The sequence below is a fragment of the Protopterus annectens genome, chromosome 9.part0, assembly GCF_019279795.1.
Source record: "Protopterus annectens isolate FY-2018-M chromosome 9.part0, PAN1.0, whole genome shotgun sequence".
Classification (NCBI taxonomy): Eukaryota; Metazoa; Chordata; order Ceratodontiformes; family Protopteridae; genus Protopterus; species Protopterus annectens.
This window is the reverse complement of record NC_056743.1, coordinates 1,030,245,715-1,030,251,772: the sequence shown is the minus strand read 5'-3', so window position 1 is coordinate 1,030,251,772 and position 6,058 is coordinate 1,030,245,715. Positions and strand designations below refer to the sequence as shown.

Below are 6,058 nucleotides of genomic sequence, written 5' to 3'. Positions count from 1 at the left end.
AGGTTGAATAGCTCTGATATGGAGGAGGAAAAGTACTTGCTTTTGAGCCTCTGCCTAATGGTTTCGAGGAAGGTCTGGCAACCCGCTTGGTGTTAGCAGTGAGTAGAAGTATAATCTGTATCCCTGGGATACAATGTTTAGAACCCATCGGTCCTGAGTAATGGACATCCAGTTTTTTGCATGAAGGGTGAGTTTTCCTCCTAGGGGCGCAAGTACTTGGGCATGGCTGGGAAGGATAATTGGAAAGTCACTGTGAACTTTTTCCATAAGGGGGTGGCTTACCACTCCCTGGTTTTGAGATGGAAACACTCCATTGTTTAGATCTCTGCATACCCTGAGACTGTAGTCTTGGTGGTCTGTTTCCCCTGGGTTTGGACTGAGAAGGCTTGAGAGGCACTGGAAAGGACAAGATTTTTGAAGGCCAATGCGTACTGAATCTAGGTGGCTGCACCTGTAAGAAATCTTTGACTGTTTGCATAGCTTTAGCTTTTTCTTCCATCTTTTTAAGAACTTCTTCTGCTTTTGTGCCAAACAAACGCTCCTGATTTAATGGAGCATCTAGTAATTTTGGTTTGACATGGTCAGGCAAGACTTGTTCTTTTAGCCAAGCATGCCTTCTCAGTACAGACCCAGTGACAGCAGCCCTGCAAGATGCTTCTAAGGCATCAAACCCACATTGTAAAGTATGTTTACTAACTTGGCTTGCAGAATGCATTAACTCTTGTAAATCTTTATTTTCTGCGCAATCTGGAAGTAACACCATTTTTTGTTTAATTAGTTCCATAATATGTTGCGGGTACTTCAACATGTGAAACTGGCAATTCAAAGCCCTGATGGCAAGAGTTTCAGAGGTATATATCTTCTTACCCCATCTGTCTAAAGCTCTAGAATCCCTGTCTGAAGGGGTAGGGTTTTTGGCTGTAGTAGCCTTAATGCCTTTAGGTCCCTGGGAAATGGTCTCTGGATCTGCAGTAGGATTCTTAAAGAGAAATTTGTGAGAATCAGGTACTCTGTAGTACCTGTCATGTTTTCTAGGAGCTGGTGGTAAGGTGTCAGGAGTAAGACTGGACTCCAAGAAGACATCATCTACAATATCCAGGACAGGGGGTATAGCTAGAGGCCTGTGCGGAGGCAAATCTAAAAATTCCTGAGTCTCTTTTTGGACTGAGGATAGTCCTGGCATTCCCAGCAGAAATGCTCTCTTAAGGTATGCAAGGTTTCACCAAAAGAGAAATCCTCTGGAGGTATGTCCTGGTAATCAGAAGGGTCAGAGTCATACTCCTGGTCTGTAGAATCAAAAGGAAATTCAATTCTTTGTCTTTTGGCAGGGGAAGGCTTCCCCTAATTAGATAACAAGGTCTTCAGCCATTCTAAGCATTTATTTTTGTGGCATGGGAGGATGAGCATGCACTTTGGACTTCAGTTTTCTAGGCATAGTGCAAACTCTGGGCCTGAGAAACTCGGTAGTTTTAGTAGGAAATGAAGTTGTCGGTTTAATATGAATATCGGTAGGTCGGAATACACCCTCAGAAGTCAGTGCCTGCACAGCGGCTCCGGACCCATCCAAGGTAGAGACATCCGCAGGTTCCATAGTTGAAGAAGCATCTCGCGGCCTACCGGACTCTGAATGGGTCTCAGCAGAGGCATACGAATCTGTAGTAGCAGGCATCAGGGGCTGCAAAGGCGCCTCACTGAGTACCGGGGGACTAGCGTCAAGCTTAATGGAAGCATCGTCGGCAGTTTTTGACCTATGCAGTCTGTCTCTGTCTTTGTACTTTTTCGGAAGATTGGTAGTCAGATGGCTTACCGAAGCCATTTTGGAAAATGGAGAACAAGAGTGAAAGAATTTAGCTACAAAAATAGCCCGACAATGAATGGTTCGGGCATTAAACAAAGCACAAAACCGACAGCTAGGGACGTCGTGGTCTGGGCCTAAACAGGTGACGCAGTAAGAATGAAAGTCTCTGTGAGGTATTTGCTTTCCATAAGCAAGACGATTGTTAATTTTTTCTGACATCGGTTAGAGCAAGAAAAAAGAATCCCCAACGGGGTACTTAGCTTTAGAAGTCTTCAGGTCTGAAACTCGAGAAAACAAAATTTTCAGGTAGCAGCCGACCGGCATTTGCAAACTGCTTCTGCTTCAGGCTCCTTCTTGGCAAGAAAGACTGATGTAATGGCATTGCCTGCATGTTTTATACCCCTGACGACTGGACGTCATGGAAGATGTGACAGCATCCGATGTAGAAATCCCAGACTCTGGTATTCGGGCCGACTCAGGGCTACCTGCAGCCAGATAACCCAAGCGGGATGACTGCAACAGTGAAACATGAAGAACATCTGAAATAACGACTTACTTATTCAGGTGACAACTGTAAAGTTATTAAACTGCAGTAAAGTTGACGCATGGTTTTGGGCCATATTCAGAATATCCACTATTCCTTAATTCATTAACATTTGCAGTGGTTTAAGAGGTACTCTTTCAACACTGTCAATTTATAATTCTAGACAGTTGGTGCCACCTTCATAAACTTCTCTCTACAAGCCACACTAAATGATGGTTGCTTAAGGTTAGAGCTCCTTGGCCTGGGAACCTTAAAGCATAGTTGTGAATGGTTGTTACTACCAAGAGCTATCAGTGGGGAGTTTTAATTACATTTTAGTTACAGTTTTAAAGATAAGCTATTTGCAGATTTCTGCCCAAGGATGAAAGCATTCATTTAACTTCAAATGTTAGAAAGCTGGTAATTTTGTAATACACATTTAAATATTTCAGTATTTTATAAACCACCATCTCAATGTGAGACTTAAATGACAAAGTAGGATCCAGCCACATGCCTACAAATTTATAATAAGGTACTTCCTTGACTGACAGGTCCTTTATAGCCAAGCTAACTGCATAAGCTTTTGGGAAGTGCCAAACACATAGTTGTATATTTTATTTTCAAAATCAGTCTATTACCAATATGCAGTGAACATAATTTAAAATCAGCTTGCTTTCCCTTCTGAACCAGTTCAATTGATTTTGCCCCTTTTAGAATGAAACTTTGTTCACATATAGTGTGATTTGGAGGTCTGGCAAGTCAAGTAGAAGTTTGGTTATAAAGAATCAAAAGAAAATATGGCCTAGAACTGATCCTTGCAAAATATCAGCAAGTAGCTTACCTATTTCCAAGCACAGACTACCCACTGCAACCTTAAATGTAAAGTCGTCTGGACAACAACTCAACAATTTATAGTGTTCTTCAGCTAGGCCAAAGGTTTTCAGTTTTGCAGTAAAGTTTGGTCGTCAACTCCATTTGTAGATAAACAAAATTGGCAACAGGGAGGTGATCTTTTTATATTTGCATAAATAGTGTCTGTAATACATTGGATTATGATAAGATTTCTTATCTTAACCCACTTATCTGTTTAATAAATGAATGACAATAGTTAACTCGTGCAAAGCTCAACAGGTCACATTCTTACATTTTTAATATAATTGATATCAGCTACAATATACCCATAGTTTTGCAGATCAGGATCATAAAGTTGATAGGTCTGTTATTACTGGGGATCATGGTAGGGCCACCCTTGTGGAGGAGCATCGCCATTAAAGTGCGTCATAATTCAGAAACAAATGGGTTAAACAACCTGAGCAGATGTTTGCCAATGGCACATTTGGCACTATTTACTAAATATCCAGTACGTTTTCAGGTCCCATGAAAGAAGCATCTTTTGCCTTTAACACCCACACAACATGTGGGATATGTGGAGTTTGGTTAAGTGTTCCAGAGGTGATGTTTATACTGTTTACTAGAATACCGGCTATTATCTGAAATGGATATTTTGAGGATTGTTGGGTATTATTCCTTAGTTTCCTAATGCAGCTGAAGAAGGCTCATGCCTAGCTATGCTAAGTTAAATAGCTCCTTTACTAGTACTAATAACATTTTTCAGTTCCTTGGTAATGTTATTCTTGATATGCTGTATAACTTAAGGAGATTTTTTTTCTCTTGTAAAGTTTATTTATACTGGTGGGCCACTGGGGTGGTTTATTTTTTAATCTCCCATTGTATTTTGCTGTAGCTGAGACTGAGAATTCTATCTTTGAGTAGCCCAGTTATGTATTGGTGTTCAAGCTGGAGCTGTGACTGTCAGATATATTGGTTTCAGGAGCTTTAGAGATTTTGAAGGCAAATGTACTTGGTGTAGTGTACAACTAGGGAAAGAGACACCAAGCAATAGTACATGTAGAGGCTATTATATCTAGGAGGACCTGATTTAGAATACTTTGGCCTCTGCTGAGTTTACTAACTATGTGTTTCAAGTAAGTTTTATAGAATAGCTGGCCTGAAGCCCAAGTGCTTAAGCTAGAACTAATACACTTTTAGAATAGCAGGCACTGGGTTTTCAGTCAGCAACTCCCAGCTTAGAAGGATGTAAGTTACCTGTCCTGCCACAACAGTGCAGACCACAAACCTTACTATTACTTTTTAATACACCATTTTAAATGCTTAACATACTATATCTACTAAATGCATAAGTACCTTTTAAACTGTAATAGTTTATTTTATTTCATGAGTATAATCTAACTAGCAAATGTACACGTAAATTGCTAATATACATTACTTAGTATCTGTTCATGTATATTACTGAAGGTTTATAAATGTTTGTAATATGTTACAGATTTTTTCCCTGGGCCTCCAATGAATTTTTTTTGACTAAACTTAGTTGGACAAACCCAGTAAATTAAAGCAAAATAAAATAAAAATACAAATAAATCCAAAAACATCTGGTCATACCCTGCACTGAAGATAAAGGTCGTTCTTCTTCTTTCGGCTTTTCCCTGTAAGGGGTCGCCACAGCGGAACTCTGGTCCGCTAATGATTAGCAATAGATTTTTACGGTGCCGAGGTACCAGCCCGACACCCAACCTTCAAAGGCATGCCCATTCAGGCATGTCTTTCGAACACCACTCGACCATGGGGAGGACATGCAGACTCCACACAGAAGGCACTCCAGCCAAGAATCGAACGGGAGAACCTTTTGCTGTGAGGCGACAACACTACCGCTGCACCACAGCGGCTTAAGATATAGGTGCTTCAGTTAATTATAGAGTAGTTAAAGTAACCCCAAAGAATGCACTTCTTGTTAACAGGGGGTTCTTTGAATATTTCAAGAATTCAGCATAATCACAAAGGATATGGAAAGTGTCCTCTGGAAGGCTATAAGTAGATAGTATGTTTTATTTATAGTGATCTGGAGCTCCAAAGAGTTCTGTTTGTGTTCTCTGTAAATCTGTCTGGAGGTGATATGATCCCATACAAATATGGTCGTTGCAGTTACCATCAGAATGAAGGCATGGTAAGTGCAAAACCCAAGAAAAGCGGGAGTGCTCTCTGTACATTTAAATCATGTCTCGGTAATTATACAAACATGCATATATTCAAGATGTAGGAGAGCCTCAAGATCAAGAAATTGTTTGTTGAGACTTCTGGCATTGAGGAGAGACAACTTAATGTGGTCCAAATGAGAGCTTGATGAATTTATGTTGGCTTGCCCATTAAATGGACTCTTCCTAAGTAAAGTAGTATAAGGACAGCAAAGGTTATGGCCAGTGTGTGGATGCCTCTGAATGACAGGTGTATGATAATCCAACTTGCTTTGCGAGGGATAGCCGTCATGCTATCCCATTCTGACCCATACTATATCCCCTAGAATGACACTAACCATTCAGCCTATAGCTGAAGCCACTTATCCTTGTGTCCAAGTATCATTCTTATTGAATGAAAGTTTCCACTCAAGACTAGAGTCTGTGCAGCAACAATTACACTTACTTTGACATGATGAAAGTTTCTTCTTCCTACTGAATCAAAATAAATGTTGTGTTTACTACTAAGACATGTGCAGCTTTATTAGCACCTAGCCTGATAATAAAGTCTATATACATTTAGTATGCTGTAACTAGATACAACTGTTAAATACACTTTCAATGGCAAATAATCAGCATATGTCTGTAGCAAACTGTATTAGCACTGTATTATTGCTTGTCTGTATATTACAGTACTGCATTTATGCT

General features: G+C 40.1%; 1 protein-coding gene across 1 annotated transcript in view; it reads right to left on the bottom strand.

The window, feature by feature from the left end:
* SIKE1 (suppressor of IKBKE 1) overlaps positions 1-6,058 on the bottom strand; it is a gene marked incomplete at its 5' end in the record, with an annotated part of 136,978 nt that overhangs the window by 20,955 nt on the left and 109,965 nt on the right.